Source organism: Perna viridis, chromosome 3 (assembly GCF_037379345.1).
Source record: "Perna viridis isolate PV_CMFRI_1.1 ecotype Kerala chromosome 3, ASM3737934v1, whole genome shotgun sequence".
NCBI lineage: Eukaryota > Metazoa > Mollusca > Bivalvia > Mytilida > Mytilidae > Perna > Perna viridis.
The window spans coordinates 35,449,421-35,467,619 of NC_142447.1; the positions used below are offsets into that span (position 1 = coordinate 35,449,421).

The 18,199-nt window shown below is 32.0% G+C and overlaps 1 pseudogene across 5 annotated transcripts in view; it reads right to left on the bottom strand.

The window, feature by feature from the left end:
* Nucleotides 1-17,739, bottom strand: part of LOC148622035 (cAMP-dependent protein kinase type II regulatory subunit pseudogene) — a 29,177-nt pseudogene extending 11,438 nt beyond the window's left edge. For 2 of the 5 annotated variants that reach the window (XR_015920535.1, XR_015920536.1), the window contains exons 1-2: nucleotides 17,574-17,739; nucleotides 16,754-16,870 (exon numbers count right to left, since the gene is read on the bottom strand). The product of XR_015920535.1 is annotated as a cAMP-dependent protein kinase type II regulatory subunit pseudogene, transcript variant X1 (transcript). Of the gene's footprint in view, nucleotides 1-1,586; nucleotides 1,920-10,282; nucleotides 10,556-13,678; nucleotides 13,826-16,753; nucleotides 16,871-17,573 lie in introns of those variants that run through there. The other 3 variants (XR_015920537.1, XR_015920538.1, XR_015920539.1) reach the window with 3 other exon arrangements.
* Nucleotides 17,740-18,199: the final 460 nt, after the last annotated feature.

Here is an 18,199-nt window from a genome sequence, read left to right on the forward strand (position 1 = left end):
AACAATTTCAAAAAAGTGTAGGGAAATCAAAAAGCTTGTTCAACCTCAAAGCACTGAAAATTTATACAGCAGCAGTTTGGTAATAAATAATCTTTGATCTATTAAAAGTTGAATACTGAAGAATAAGCATAAAAGGCTATTAGAAATGACAGTGATGCTTCTAACTATATACGGATGTTCTGTGTTTCAAACATTTTAAAAAAATTCGGATATTTTAAAAACATATGAAATTGTTTAAAGAAAAAAGCCTTTTGATATGATTGGTATTTTTGTATTTTATTCAAATGTATAAAATATGTCTCTGTCCTGTATAAGGTGTTATTTTTAAAACAAGTCAAATCATGACCATAACAAGACTTCTTCGGTTGCAATATTGTACAACCAATTTACTGAAAGAAATAATCAAATATGTTTCATACATTTTCGTTTTATTTTGTCAAAGTTAGCTGACATGTCGATTTATTTGAGAAAATCAGAAAAGGCTTAGTTTACCTTATGCATCATTTATGATAGCAACTTTTATTGAATGGGAGTTGCTAAGTAATTCTCTTCTTTTGTATATCCTTACAATTATGTAATATTTTGTTCTCTTGATATTTGAATTTTAATAGTTCTTATTGTCATTTTTTTAACCATTGATTTCATGTTCTAATGTGTATAAATTAAACTCTTGCTATATCTTGAAAGAATTGGAACGAATGAATACAAAAGTATGAATTATTCACATAGTTGGTAGTAGGATATAGGGACAAAATGCATTTAATTGCTCTCAAAACTTCAGTGTAATTTTATTAATGCCATTCTCATTTTAACTGTCAAATCTGATCTATCAAATTTGTGAGCTACAGAGAAATTAGTAAATTATATATATGAAATTTACAATTCAAATATTCAGACGTATTGGCAAAACATAACTAGCGCATTCTATTATTCAGTATCATTTTTGTGTAGTAAAAGCACGATATGATCAATGTTAGTACGTTTTTGGTAGAAACGTATCATTACCTTCAACAATTCAAACTTTAAATACTTTGTTATGACATTTAATGACATTTAAAACCAAAATTCCTTCCATTAGCTAACTATATGGCTACTTAATTAATTTAATAATATATACATATATATATTAATATATAAATTAAGAATATAGTAAGTATATATAAGATTTTGATCATTGAAATATTAACTTTTATTTGTTTTTGAAAAAAAAGGTTTTAAAAAGAGAAGATTCTATCTATATGTAAGATAAAAGACTCATCTTCATTCATACAAACACTGAGGAAAACAAACGAAATCAAATAAAAATGAAAATAATTGAAATATTCATACCTAATGGAAAACATTAACAATGGTGGATTGTTCTTTTACAATTTCAATAATAACAAAAAACAAAAAACAGACTTTTTGTCAAAGATGATATTTGTTTATTATTAGACAACAGACATTCCTATTTTCCAAAGAAATTGTCTACAGCAGAGCAGCAAATCAATTCTTCATACTCTAGGTAATTTTTACATGGTTCATTATTGATTTTATTAGAAAACAAAAGATGCTTCAAATGACACCAAAAGAAAAACAATGTTTACCTGTACGTTCATTTATATGTTTTAGTTTATTCGTTGCCCATCCCTTTGTCTTGATGAGAGCTAACATCGACTTCATCCAAATGAGACAATAAAAATAATATCCAAAGCATTCTTTATGATTGTTTATCCTGAGAGAGAATACACTAAAAACGTATGACAAACTGTTTGTTCTTTTATTATTTGAAGTGTTTCAAAGTTTATGAATTGTTCATAACAGAAAATTGTCCATGAATCCATTATGAATTGTTCATAACAGAAAATTGTCCATGAATCCATAACTTGTTCTACACCCACAAAGAACTAAATATCTTTCTAAAAACTTATTATAAACCAATACGCTGAGTTATTTGTGGAGCTTCATTATATAAACCCGTTTGCAAAAAATATATAACTTATATTTAAACTTGGTGTATCATGTAGACAGGTAAAACAAAATTGAATAACATAATGACCCTAATTTTTTAATGTGATAAATACATACATTAACTGGTAAAATAGACTAGCTTTGTTTGAGTAGTAAACTTTAAAAAAAAAATGTAAATATAGATTAAAAGGTAGTAATTTTCAAAGCAGCTATTCAAGAGTTTAAACATGGAACTTTCAATCTTTAATTTACTTAAACCTAAGTCTATGAATGAATCTGGCAGGATTCAAAATGTTAAAAAAAATAACTTTCAATTCTTACAATAGATCTTTCATTTTCAAGATTACCATCATTTATATTAATAAACTTTGCAGAAATTGAAAAAAAAATCCCTAGAGTGTCATCAAAAGTTGTTCTATGGTCAAATTCTCTAACAAGAGTTCTTTTCATTGAAATATTTAACAAAATCTTCAAACCGAGATGGCATATTTGGTTCCTTTCTATTGTTTAAAGGGTTCTACAAGGGGGGTCACGACAGCATTACTATACTTTATCCACTGTTTGATTCTTATGTAGGGCGATACTGAAATGTTGAATCATGTCTTAATTAGAATGTTTAATTTTTATTCGTATAACAAATTCATAACGGACCTTTAAGTCGATTCAAAATATTTGTATAATTTAATACTTTTCAAATATTTGTATTGAAAAAGAAATAAGAAATCTTGAGGTAAGCATTAACCATTAGATCGACGGAGGAAAGATTAAGTACTAGACATTATTTTGTGGTAATCTTTTTATAGAAATGCATCCTTGTTTTTATGTTTCAGAAATTCCATTTGTTTGTTTTAATGCCAAAATGACGGCTTATCTTAAAATAAAAAAAATTATAAAAAAAATTATTTTAAATACAAAAAGATTTATTGTCAAACCTACTATACGGCAGTTTTGAACTTATCGATAGAGTCAACCTGGGCATCGTTTCACAAGCTTACGTAAGACTTACGTGCTCCCAAGTCCCATTTGTTTGCTAAGAATTTGAGTGTGTAAGTCAATACAGTAAACATACGCAATGTTCTGTGTAAATAAGCTATTAAAGATATTCCAATTTCGTTTCTACAGTGCTTGATCTCTTTTCATCATTTACTACCTTAACGTTTCCTATACCTTTTAAAGACCAGTGCTGTATATTGTTTTTTTCACAGAAATTAAGTGTACATTAATTTTAAAACCTGTGCTTTTTGTCTGCTAAGTCTTCTCTTTTTATTTAACTTCATGTGTTTCTATATGGAGCAAATGTCAATACTTTCTTACAGAGAAAAACAATGATAATAACAATACGTTCACACATTTTATTAGCCCCGTGCAGGTCCGGGTGACAAAAGAATAGGCCTGCAGCAGCGCTAAGCTTGTCGTAAAAGGCGACTAAGATAGTGCTCAGAACCTTAGCCAGGGGCTAGGGCGCTCTGCCCACAGAGCAACTGGGTTGTGTACCCCAAGTAGTGGAATCGGGTACCCCTAGCGTGCTACATGCTGGGGTTGTCAGGCTATAATACGGAAAACCTGACCACAAATCATAGTGGTGCACCGTGTTGGGAAAGATGTCACGTTTCTCGCACGTTAAAGATCCCGGCCGTACCCATCCCCCTTTTTCTTGTGGCAATCAAAATTTGTCGACCCTATTATCCTTGTGCCCCATCCTTTTTTTTCATTTCATGTTCATTTTATCACTCATTTCATGTTCATCGTCTGAATATAGCTGAAATATTGACCAATATTACATGTGCCGTGATGTCTTTATATGGTTATTCTTGTACTGACGGACAAAAAACTTGGCCTTGGTCAATCAACACAAAAATGTGAAAGTGCTATGCACAAAAAGAAACCTTAAAAAAACGGTAGTGAAGAAGATGTACATTATTTGAACCATCTCGATCAGTTTGAATCTCATAAATTCCCTGGATATGAGAGGTGAAGAAACAGGGAACCCCTTATTCAGCTAACTTGGGCTATAAGGGGATTTCGATGTATTGCATTAATTGTTAATAAATTCATGTTTAAAAAAAATGTGACAGTTTATTTCTAGATAGTTTTTCTTATTAATTGTAAAACGATAAAAAATACACTATTCAACTATATTTATCAAAATAGTAATAAAGTTCAATGATGTTACATTAAGGTATCTCGCTTTTCTTGATAGTAGTAAATCTAATACATGTAACTCAAGTTCATGATCTGCAATAAAAACTTCAACTTTTGTTGTCATAGAGTAATTTATTAAGAAGAGGGTCAAGTGTTTTTAAGTAGAACATTGTGTATTATTGATACTATAACTGTTAACTTTTTAGACTCTCGTAAAGAAGAAATCAAGATTCTTATACCGATGAGAATACAAGATACATAAGTTTCAAATATCCAAGGGTATGATTTCAAGTTCTCTTATAAGGCTTCGCCAGGTTTGAGCGTGTTGAATTCCTACCCGAAATCTTTCTGACATTTCTTAGTCTTGCATTTTTATATTTTATTTTATTTAACATCACAGAACTGAAATAGGAGTATCCTTGAGTCAAAAGTAAGGACTAGACAGTTGACTACCTTGACTTAATTCCTTTTCTTGAAAGAGATAAAGGCTTTGGGCAAGTCATCTCTACGACTTAAACTAGGAGATATCTCTTTCTCTTTCAATAGTCTTCCACCTGGTTTTATGGCCTTTCCCTTTTCCGTCTCGTGCGCAAGTGGGTATTGTTGTCCATTCTTCATATATGACCTAAGACGTCAACTTACCTTTTACATTTTGGTATTTAAATAGATGATGTTATCGTTTTTTATAGGCTACACACAATTGACATTTTAGATTACTTATTTAGATTTTGAATAATTCAAGTTGAAAGGTTTGTAGTAAATAATCACCACATTTTGTCATCTTCCATGTTTCAGGAAAATATAAGAGACTGGAAACTATCTTCACTATAAAAACTTAAACTTTTTCCTTTTTTATCCCTTCTGTTAATTTGACTTTGTTCCATATTTATTGAATTTGAAAAATATTTCTGCATGCACAGTCTCCTTCGAGAGCCAGTCATTTTAGCTTTTAAGTTCCATCATACTGCTGCTTAAAATTAAAAAAAAAATCAGGAGGAACAGGAAAACTGACATGTTACACCCTTGCTTTTCTCCTCATGTCAAACCATTTCTATATGCTGATTCAATTAACAACTGAAGGTGTTTTTTTTACATTATTTGAACCATCTCGATCAGTTGCCATACACTTTCATTACTTCCCATAAGTTACTTCTATGCACACTGTTGAAAGCTTTTCAAAGTCAACAATGAAAATAAATACATTTGAATTCAATTCTTTCTACTGTAAACCTCGTTTGCTCTTCACTTATTTGTTAACTGCTGGCACAATCCTTCTGATTATGATTTAACACATAATTTTTTCTGTGTTTGCATTGAATGTGATTCGTCGACAAATTCCTCAATTTGTTAAATTACTTTTTGCTAGTTCAATAAGAGAGAAATCAAGGAAACCAGTATTAAAACGTAAATAATAAAGAACACAACCCGGATACAACAACCAGACAAAGAAAATTAGCATACAGAAGCTTCCTCTGTCTTCTAGAACATCTGTCCAGTTGCTGATAAATAACAAGCATAGCGTAGACGTAAGAGTAAAGAAAAACTTTGATACTGTGAACAAATTAGTTCTCTACTGCAGATAGAAACATCACAACCATCTACGAGTTCATGGTGACGATCATACCTTTTGTAATGGTGATTATAAATTTGTAATTACATAACCTTGTCCAAGAAACCTAATTGTAAGAAGGTTCGGCAATCTCTGACATAACGTATGAGGTATGGTATGAAAACTCCAAATGCATGTGCTGCAGGGATGTTGCCACATATGACAGGAATGTTAGTGATACAAAATGAGAAGTAATCGTGTTTGTAGTGTAGTTTAGTCAAGATGTTTCCCTTTTTTTTCGATTTCTAAGAGTACGTCAAGATACGAAGCTGACTTCATAATGTCTTGCCCGGTGCAGGTCCAGGTGTCAAAAGAATAGGCCTGCAGCAGCACTAAGCTTGTCGTAAAAGGCGACAAAATAGTGCTCAAAAACCTAGCCGGGGGCTATGCGCTCTGCCCACATAGCAACTGGGATGTGTGCCCCAGGTGGTGGAATGGGGTATCCCTAGCGTGTTACATGCTGGGGTTGTCAGGCTATAATACGGAAAACCTGACCGCAAACCATAGTGGTGCACCGTGTTGAGAAAGATGCCACGTTCCTCGCAGATTAAAGAACCCTGCTGTGGTATTCGATAGGAGAAGGAATCTTTGCGTTCCGCCACAGGAGGCTAAATTGCCCGACCCTACCCATCCTTCCCTTTTTCTTGTGGCAAACAAATTTGTCAACCTTATTTTCCTTGTGTCCCATCCCTATTTTCATTTCTCACCATCATTTCATGTTCATTTTAACATCCATTTCATGTTCATTGCCTGAATATTGTGAAATATTGCTGCTCGGGCGTTAAACCCCAACAATCAATCAATCAATCAATCAATCAATCAATCAATCAATCAATCATAATGTCTTAGGTATGCTTTATCTCATGTAGATACAATGTTTAAAATATCCAAATCTTGTCTATAGAACGGAAACTGAGAGCATAGGATCTGATCAAACGATGTTCCTTCTATTCAATAAGATCAACAATAACGTCAACCACATGAAAAGAAATGGGTCAGCGAGTACCGGGGCACAATATGTTCCTATTTGAATACCGACTGTCCGTTGGAAAAAACGCCCTTCACATTGAACAAATATGTTGTCAAAAGTTCCAGCATTTCGACCACATCTTATTCTGTTTATTTAGCAGATGTTTTACAAAGTATAGGAATATCTGCCAAGGACTACATAATTGCATGTTGGTGTACAATGACATAAATCTGTTCTTGAATTCAAGATGGAACTGCCTCTTATTTTTGAAACCTTTAAACTAGCATGTTTCATGTTTTGATGATGAAGTGGTCTTTCCTTTTATGTGTCGTTTTGACTTTGATTTTGTTACTAGCGGATTGTCGTCAGAACCAAATATTTTCTCTTTTATAAACTCTGTCGTCTTATTAGTCTTTAGAGGGCTTATAATAGCAACATGGAGAATTTGGGTACGATGGTTTTCCTGGTATTTTTGTGGGCGTTCTTATGCTTAATCATTGTTGATTCGATTGCTAGGTTTTAAATGAAACAAAATAATGTAATTACTCTCAGTAAATTTTAGTCCATGGATACATACGCTATCACCCCACCTTCCATTTTGCTTCCAGTTTGGCGTTTCTTGTTTCATAGAAAATGTCTTTAGTTGCTCCCAAAAGATCTAGTAGAAGAATGATATTTTATGAAGTATTATAAGGGATCTGTAGTAGTGTTTCTTGTTTCATAGAAAATGCCTTTAGTTGCTCCCATATTGTTTATAGTTACATAAACCTGAACTGTTGTGGTCTTCATGAATTGTCCAGAGTTTTGGTTTCAAAATTCTATCACTAATAGGTTCCCATTCATAAAAGTGTTTTTCTTTTCTTTCCCAGTGGCCACTGATATTAAGGCTAACTTGTTTTCCATAGTAATTTGGAGATTGGGACGAAAGGTTGGGGAAAATAAGGACATGTCTTCCGATGGATGTACACTCTGCATCTCTAGGGTACTTGCTACTCCGAAATTCCCATACAGATACTGCCTGAGAAATATGACCCGGGCAATGTAAATAAACAATAGAATACAAAAAATACCAGTTTTATATGTTGTAAATTTCGATATGCTGTACACGTGTTTCAAGGAGTAACCTATCATCAGCAGCATTTAAATCAAATATGTAGGAGATTATAATCAAAATATTAGTTGTATACAAGAAGTACTCAAAACCAAAACTATCGAAAGAGGAAGCCACATCCATCACCGAGAGGTTCTACCATATGCAATGCAAGGAATGAAGCCTCGGTGTTTTACATATTTTAAAATTTGGAATGTGCTAGTATATAAGGCATAGGGTATAATATGTCCCTAAAGCAATGCGTGCTATAGAAAACCTTGACTTTTGTTCCACACACCAGTAAAACGAATGTTTAAAAAACTATAAAAATGATGATTGATAAAAATGGAATCACAAAAATGATTAGTCACTATCATTCTATTTCTTCTTGTTTATAAAAGTCAATCAATATTCTTGAGAATTAACGTGTTTCAATTATCTCAAGATAAAAACTGGCAGTGCATGATATTCTAGCCTTTCAATTTGTTGAAATTATCCCGACAAGACAGTTATATACGTCTCAAAAAAATCAACAACATATTACTGCTATTTCCGAAGAATTTTTTACCACTAAAAAGAAAAATCCCCAGAGTCCGTTCCAGCATATTGAGATGTTTATAGCTCTATCATATATATCAATAGGATAGGGATTGTTTCAACCGCTGTTGTACCTTGTTATTTATTTTGAACACAAAAGCATTGGGAATGAAAGGGAAGAGTTTCAGACATGTTGTATATCATATCAAAACGTTGAACATTTTTCCGAGAGAAATTAACAATACGCACTTTATTATGTTTCATACCTTTAAAAATAAAACATGCCGATAAAATTATTCCCCACGGTATGTATTCCACACCATTATTTAACACCATGAATCAAAACCTCTCCTGTCTGACCAGAAACATTTATTTTACTATTTTCTGTTATATTAATGAAAATGAACAAGCTATAATTAAGGTTGTGATTTAATATATGGTGTAATAAATAAAACTTTAATTCAATTAGGCGTATGATAACGTTATTCCTGCGCAGTTCATAGACCTCATCAATTGAATACTATGAACAATCCCTCTAACACAGTTTAAAAAAAAACCCAAAAGTTGACATATATGCTTATATAAGCGATTTAAATATTATCTTCACCAAAGTTTCGAGTTAGCAAATTCATATCATTAGAAAATTATCCAATTTAGCCTTGGTGGTCCAATAAATTGATGGTAGCAAATGAAGAATAATTTACTTAATTGATCTGCATAATGCAATTTTATCATGTAACTTTCATCAATTTGTTAATGGTACAATCAATGCAATACGTCAAACCACATCGCTATAATGCCCTGCTCACAGGAAGGTTTGTATTAATGTCAATGTTATACCGACAAAGCAGCTTAAGTTCAGTGTACATATAGATAATGCAATGTGAAATAGGTCAATAATAGTGTATTTGTATGGCTTCGTGACTTCTTGAGCGAAAAAACTATCCCATTTTGTGATGAAAGTCCATTGCGATGTATTGCATTCTTATTTTGCTTTTAACCTACACATGTGAAAATGTTCTGTTTTACATTGAATAATTCATTATTACAGCCTATGTGAGTAAAACCATATACAATACATTTTCCTGTAAAACACAGACCTAATGTGTTTTTAACACTTCACAAATTAATTTATCTCACTTATTCCAAATATTTATCATGCTTCCCATTGTTCATTAAAACTTGCAGTATCCCTACAACTCTATTCCCAGATGTTATATTGCAATCTTATCCTTTTCAATGTTAGTGAAGTTTGTATGATTAATTTATAATGATAAACATTAAGTGCATTCCAATCGATCTTGTAGGTAAGCGTTGGCGTTAAGTTGGGATCTTCTTAAATGAATATGGCATGAAGCAAAGTGTGTATCTGTTGCAAATTACACGTTTTCCTTTTATTTAACCCATGTTCGCCAAAATCGACTTCAAAACAGTCAATATCAACACATAAAATTCTCGAATTACAGAAATTAATGAAAAATGAGTTTACGAACAAGAAAAAAGGAGACAACACCAAACCAAATAATTATGTTTATGAGCACGCTAAGAATGCATTTTGTACATTGTGAATTCTAATTAAAACAATGAGAACGAAATGCAACCATACGTTCATGCAGTATAAAAAAAACCTGACGTATTACTAAAGACACATATTGTAGCAGTGAACAATTGAAGTATTACTATAGCATGTTATAGTAAAAATGGTCAAGGAAAAAGGAAAAGGAAAATGAAGATAATGTCTTTGAAAACGTAAATTTTATAATTAATCACCCTTAAGTACCAAAGTTTCAAATGGGGTACCTCAAAAGCAAGATCTCCACTCTACTACCTATGGACAGTTGAGTTTTTGAATTTAAAACATATATTGCCATAAACGAATGGCAAATGGCAAAATTTACAAATCGAATCTTTAAATGCAAGAATCCTAAATGCACTTAAAGCCACGAATAACAAGAATGACATTTGTCTCGTTAGTTCAGCTTACCTGCTTTGCTAGGCACCAAATCTAAAACTAATCGAATATTTGCCGTAGAGCCAATCTCTCTACATCCCATGACAAATGTTTTATTACTGTATAACGTCCTATCACTTCTACCTTACATTTCATAGTTTATCGGTAAATAATTATAAATCGATGCTTCCTCGTCACAGATGAGAATGATCCCAATACCTGCTGGCTGAACAATTACAAATGCAGATTAAACTTGCAAACAGAACTTAAATAATGATGAAGTCGGTACAATATATCTGCGAGCTTTTAACTTACTTAAAACACAGGAATTGAATATTAGATCGCGTCTTATAAATAAGGAGGGGATATTTGACAATTGTTGGCGTTGCTAAAGAATCCGTTTTTGTTACGTTTCATTGAATTTCTGTTTAAGATCGTCCTATAGATCGTATTCATGGTATTAGTTGATTAAATTCCGGGATTAAGAGACACATGCAGCCAAACAATGAGACACATTGGAAGCAAAGGCTTAATCATGTACATAAAATAGGAGACATGGTACAACAGACGAGGAAAGCTATTCCATGTAAAGCTGCCGTGTTTGTCTATCAGCATTGATCCAGTAGTTGATCCTATTATAAATCCAGATGGCAAGGATAATACAAGTTATGGGATACATAATTAACTCGTATACTTGAAAATCTCATTTACTTTGAAACAATTGTATTTTTGATATTCGATTTGATAAATTTCTTGAATGAAAAGTAAACAATGTCAAATGCATAATGTATCTCGAAAAAAAAATGAACAAAAACAATGTTACAAATAGTTTCTCGCAATGGTTGAAAGATGCATGGTATTCTCCTACAAGACTTGTATGCGTAGGTGGACTATTTACTTGACACGGGACTTTTTTTCAATTATAATGCTCTCGACAAACGGAACGATTGTACAACATCACAACTGAAATTCATTAGAGATTTGGAATGCTTTTACCCTGCATCCTAATATTATTATTGACACAATTATACAATTTATTTGTCCATATCATAATCAAATATTCATGATTCTGTTTACAAACGGGCGTTTGTTTAATCAATAGATTTAAATCGAATTATATTGTTTGAATTAAATACTTTTACAAAGAGCGAATATCGTTTATGGGTTTAATACAGTACTACAAAATGTGTTCATTAGATCTTACAATGGCAGACCATTTTCATTTATAAGAAACCCATAATACCTGAGAAGGATATCTGTAATACATATACATCAAAAGCAAGCGCGAATCCAGGTTTTTTGTCAGAAATGACGAGGAAGGACGAGTGCTTGTTTGCACATTTTAAAAATGACAAATTTACAAACAATGTTTTTAATACTGTGATAACAAAAGTTTCTACTTATTCCCCATCCTATGTTGCGTAAATAACTGAGAGACCACAACTGACTGGTGTGAACATACAGACTCAGCAAATGCAGTATATACAGTAAAGAATTTCAAGAAAGAAGCTTTTTCAAGATTAACACTGAGATTAAGACAATGCCATATATTGCCATCATTTTTTGGCGTTTTTGCAGGGCCAGGAACAAATGCATAATTAGACGATTTGTTAAACGATATTCATCATGGTGGCTTGAGAATCGATAGCCGTACGACACAAATTGTCGTTTTAGTTACAGCTGTAAAGATTCCTCATGGCATTGCCTTTGCTCATCACCAAATTCCTGTGACAATATGCAAATCAATCCGGCGATGATTAGTCGGGAATTGGAGTATTTTAACAAAATGAAAAATTCCACAAATATCCACTAACAACCATGGAATCTTGATACCATTTAACATACCATTACTTAATGTCACACGGGTCTAATACTGATGCCGTTTATCATGGAAAATTAATTAAACTGTCAAGATACTGTTTGTCTAAATATTTTTACATTGATAATTCTGATGGCTCTCAAGAGTCACTATTTATCACTGTAAAAAAGTTGTGTAATGCCGGAGAAAAACTAATCAAGCGTGTATTTACACAGGTCATAGAGCACCCCTTGCTTAAATTTTAATACGAAACAAGCAGACCAAAACATGTTTGGCCATGTTATTTTGACATTAACATCTTTGGTTTACTGTCGTACGGAGCCCTAATAGGAACATACAAAGACAAAAAAGGCTAAATTTTGAAAAAAAGATACTGAGAAAAAAATAAACACATGCTAAAGTGTAGTTGTTATTTCTGTTACACTGTTACATAATCTCTGCTTATTTCGTGAAACAACGCCCCGATGATTGTTGATTATTTTTTAACAAAACTAAATACTACTATATATCAGTTAGAAAAAAAAATTTCCAGACATCTGAGCACAATTATAGCAAAATAATAGTTTGATATTTGATATATACAGGGTTCTTTATTTCAAACTTTGGTAAGCTAATACTTTTAGTTTGGATATACAATCGATTTCGTAAAGTAAACTAATACTATACTTGACTTTAACTATAACGAATGATCTTGTCCAGGTAATTGTTTTGTTTCACCACAGATGTCACATGGTAACATCACAACATTTCAACGTGTCTGTACACTATCATCTCTTTTCAATAGTTTTAACGTATTTGATTGATTAAAATGTGTCCATCGATCATTACATCATTGTGTCAAGTTAGTTTCATCGGCCAAATGTATTCTTAAAGTATGATCTGAAACCTTAACTCAGTAATCCATGATACTGGATCAATGTATGTTAGTCTCAAATCTACTGGGGATGTTGTGCGCCCATAAAAATTATTGTGTGCCCATAATTTGTTTGTAGTCATAATCAGGGCTTTGTAGTACTATCCTACCTATGGCTAAGTCGTTTAAATCTTTAGAACATAAATTGCTCTCTGATGTTCTCAACAAGAAAGTCACATCTATTTAGAAAGTTTGTGACCGTCTGTTCTATCATTTTTCACAATTCAAATAATGAAGATGCATCTTACTCTGTCATCTATTACAAATCAAACAGACGCTCCATAGTATTATTGTGACTTATGAGAGAATTTCATGATAAAGTACAAATTTAGAAGAAAGTGGCACGTCAACACGAAAACGTTTCGGGGCAATATGAATCTATTTGCCTATGATGTTAACAAATGTTGTATAAACATAAAATAAGCAATAAACTATAAATTTTGATACTTTATGATTGTAAAAACGTTTTTGTTTTCTCATTGTATTTTAGCATCTACCCAAATACCACTTTTACAGTCGGATGTTTGCTTCCCTTTGGGTCTTAAAGCAGTTTATTCTACATATAGCCATCAACTCAGCTATCACATTGATATTCCAAATATGATCCTTATCCGTTTTTTTTCATATGGTATGTTAAACTACATAAGCCAAGCGAAACGACGTCATATTTAGACATCTCTAGTACGGTAAGTCCTACCTTAAAATACAACAGGAGATAGACGGATACAGAATGACACTAAACCAAAGTATTGATCAACTGCCAACCAATGTATGAAGAAACGTCTTTCTAATGAATTCTGGTCTGCCATAAAACTGTTTTTATTGCATCCGTTTATCATTTCGACTGAAATGTTTATTAGTTCAATTTAGATTTCGATTTGTGGTTTATAAAAGTTATTAGTATCCTGTTCTGTATGCGATATGTGCTTCTTAACATACACACATTTGTTAGCTTCCTTATGCAACTAAAAGAGAGTTTCTTAATATGAAACCTGAAAATCAGTCATTATATACAATCTAACATATGTTTCTATACATACATTCAAAGGTGGGTACCAAAGCATTTCCTCTTGTCAGCATATATAAACAAAAACATTTATGCACACTTTGATACAACGCAAGAGGTTGATCCCTGAATTGGCTCCAGGTAGAACAGAGCATCGGTGCTTGAAAGAACGTGTTTGACAATGTTGATGTCGAAGCCCTTAAATCAAGCAACAAGTTTATCAAGTAAATTCAGCGATTATGTGCTTAGACCAGATTAGATGAGTTACTACCTAAACATGAAAAAAAGTTCTTACCTATCGCGATATCTATTAATTTAAAAATGAAATCGATCTACATCTTTTTCTTCGCCGTATCTTACAGAAGGCATATGTTTACGGCAAAAACAATTCTTCATTCAGTGACGAATCTTCATTAATTGCACCATAAGAAATCTTAGCTTTCTCCAAAAGCTCATTGGTTTCTTTTATTTGATAAGTATATAAAAAATGTCAGTCTAATTGAGAGTTTAAATATCAAACCCCTGAAGAAACATAAGTTGAATCCTGAAAAGCACACACACACACACACTCTCTCTCTTTCTCTCTCTCTCACACACACACACACACACACACACACACACACACACACACACACACACACACACACACACACACACACACACACACATATTGTCATTAAAACTGCCAACAAAGTGTACGTAGTCGTCTGTGATACTCAATGTTACGTATCTGGAAGGTATTTCCAACTTTCAGATTTCAAATTTTACATTATAAAAACTATATCAACTATAACAAAAATAACAAGAAATGAGTCAAGGAATTGTTTTATACATTGTATAGATAAACGGTATCTCCCAGAAGTGGTCCACAATTTGGTTGTGTCTCAACTCAAGTCTTTTATGACATCACGCATTTATAAGCCTCCCAAATCATGACGTATCATTGAGAATCATGGGAGACCGATTCTATCAGCATGTAACTCTATAATTGAATACATTTCTAGTTTACTCCATATTTTCATTTCTATCGTGGAAAACGATCCGACGTACAATGAGGATACTACCAACGATCTAGAGAATTCGGACTCTAAACTATTCAATGTAGATATGTCACAGTACTCTATACAATCATCTGTACCAATGATACTATGATAGCATGTTTGTTCACTTGTTAGCTAAAATGTTCGAACGGTGCAAATGCCTCGTACCAGATCTAAATTAAAGATGTATAAATGGTGGTTCAGGGTGTCCTATGATGATGAGCAGGATTTGGTGTCTTTCATCAATTTTTAATTCCTCATACTCTCTAGCCATCAAATATACTTTCAACATCATAATGACAGCCTTTCTTTTCTTCATATCAATAGTAATATAAAAAGGAAAAATTTTCTACCTCATTTTTGACAGTCAGGCAGTCTCAAAGGCGATACTTTTGAAGGTTAAGTGATTGCGCTATGTAGAACAGTAACAAAGCGTCACCAATGAAAAAAAAACTTCTCCGGTTTGGGAATACTACATGAGGCAAACCAGTGTCCATGACAAACAAATTAATGGAAACTAGCTCGAAACAAAAAACAAAACAAAAAACAAACAAACAAAAACAACAACAACAACAACAACAGCTCTTTGAACAGCAGATTATAGGCTTTCTTGGAACTGCCCGCCCCTTTGGTATGCGAGTTAAGATTAGAGTCTATATAATTACCCAAACACAATTATATTATTATCTGCTCTTAATTGAAGACTTAACTTTTCTTCTCCTCTCGTCTCGAACAAAAATCAGACTATTTTTTGTTCTTTCAACATGGTTAATTAGGATTTTATTAGCATTTAGCAATTTTTTTACCTTCAAATGTTTTTTCAAATGTTGCTACTTTTTACTTATTCATTGTTTATATGAAAAGTTTTCAAAGCCAATTTACAATATTTATTATTGTTCATAACGTGATTGAAACGTATGACCGATTTGACTTATATAGTGCAACTTGAAATTAAATCTTTTGAATAAAGATAAAACCATATTTTGATTTATTCACTAAAAAATGCTAATTTTTCATTAGCCAAATTAATCCAAAATTGAATTTTGTCTTCAGTTGCGTCCAAGTGAACATCTGTTGTAACGGTATCTTATCATTTCTTTTAATAAAAAAATAAACAAGTACATGTATCAATTAAATTAAACCTGGATTCATGACGTCAAAGTGTTTGTATACTATTTCCATCAACGATGATACCTATAAAAATGAAATTCCTTTACATACCGTTCTTGACTTGCAAGTGTTTGTTTAATCAATAAATATACCAAAACGATATTGTTTACGCAAATTATTTGACGAATAACTTGTTTCTGTCATCAGAAAGACTTGTCTACTCATAATTTGAATAGTTTTAAAAAAATATAGCCAAAGTAAAATGTAGCGTACAATCAAATTAACAGTCGAAAATGAATATGGTAATTATAAAGAAAATATTTTTTGAAAAAATAGGAAAAAAACATCATAATAAAAAAAGAGTACTTTTGACTTTGCTGAATATTGGATAGTTAATGTTTTATCATTGATATTTGTTAGATATCGATTCGAATAATTTAGGAATTGAGCTGGAGTGAGGAACTAGTTCGAATATTTAGTTGTATAAAACTATCAGAAAATTATTTCATGTGCTAAATTTACTTCAAAGGGATGTGTAAACGATGTAATACGTCCTTATTCTTATAAATAAATATTTTTTTTAAAATTTAATTAAAGTTTTCTGACTACCACTTACCTGAATCAACAAAACAAAGGTCTATTCGGTGACTTTTCGGGAACGTGTGCTCATGCATACAGTTCAAGCATTAAACATGTTATAATACGTTGGCTTTTCTGATCAAGATAAACAGTTCTGTAATAAACAATTAAGCATGATCATAACATGATAGATCAAAACTTAATGGATTTATACTTTTTTTACGATGATGGCAAAATACGACGCAACTTGAAACGAAAAAACAGACGGAATTATAAACAATTTTGGAAGTAAGGAAACTACATTAATACAGCTCTGAATTTGGAATGAAAGTGGTCCGAGGACTTCAAACTTTGAACTTAGGAAATAAGATATTTTTAATTTATACCAATACGGTTTAATTCTGGACGCTAGAATTATCTTACTGAGGATATTTGTGAAAATGAAATCCGTTATCATCATTTTCAGTACAGGATTATGATTACATATCAAAGTTGAAATGTTCTACGATATAAAACTCATTGCAAGTGATTATACTGATACACGTTATTTGTCGAATAAAAATGACAGCATTCAATCTGTTGAAAAACCGGTTTGTGAATATATTTACAATATTCAAACACTTTGTAAAACATATTGTTGCTTAAGGCTGAAGTTAGTTGTTATACTTTGGCATTAGAAATATATACGAGATATACGACGATATTCATATTCTTTAATTAAATAAAGTAAAACAGTTTTTTAAATACCTCAAGTTATGGTTAACTGATGTAATAATCGAATGATTGCGTTAATCTCTTTTTTGTTCAAAACATGTAAAAATGAAATTTCTTTTTTATTCAAAGAAAACTTGACTTACCTCCTGGACAGCCACGTCTTTAACTAAACAACTGAAACTTTATTTGCTTTCATACATCATGTGATACACAATCGCCAGAGACTATACAGTTTCATAAAGATCAATGTTAAATCTCACTTAAAACTAATGTGATTGAAGTTTTGTATATCTGCACGCAAATTTTGTGTTTCAGAAATATAAGGAAGTGTTTTATGATTCATGAAGTAAATCAATGTATTGTTGTATACTTATTAAGGTCTAATTCAAAGTGTCATTTAAATTCGTTCTGACGACGAAGAGTATTACAAAGAAATATGAAATTACTTTCATAAAAAACTTTGTATTTTGTGTGCATGTGTCATTTAAATTTCATGCATTTTTAAGGTGTTTTAAATGTAGTCCTACTTCAAATGGAGATGTAAGGAAACTCTACCATCTTACTATATACTTAATAGATATAGCATATACGGCTAGGATCAACATTATAAGTCAATGCAATGATGCAATTAAGAATATACATATAACAAATCAAGTCATCCAAACTTAAGAATCGACACTAGGCGGAATATTTTTGATGCAAATTTGGTTGTTTCCTTTAGTATAATGTAAAGCCCCTTCTCTGCTCTGACGGCATGCACTACATTTAA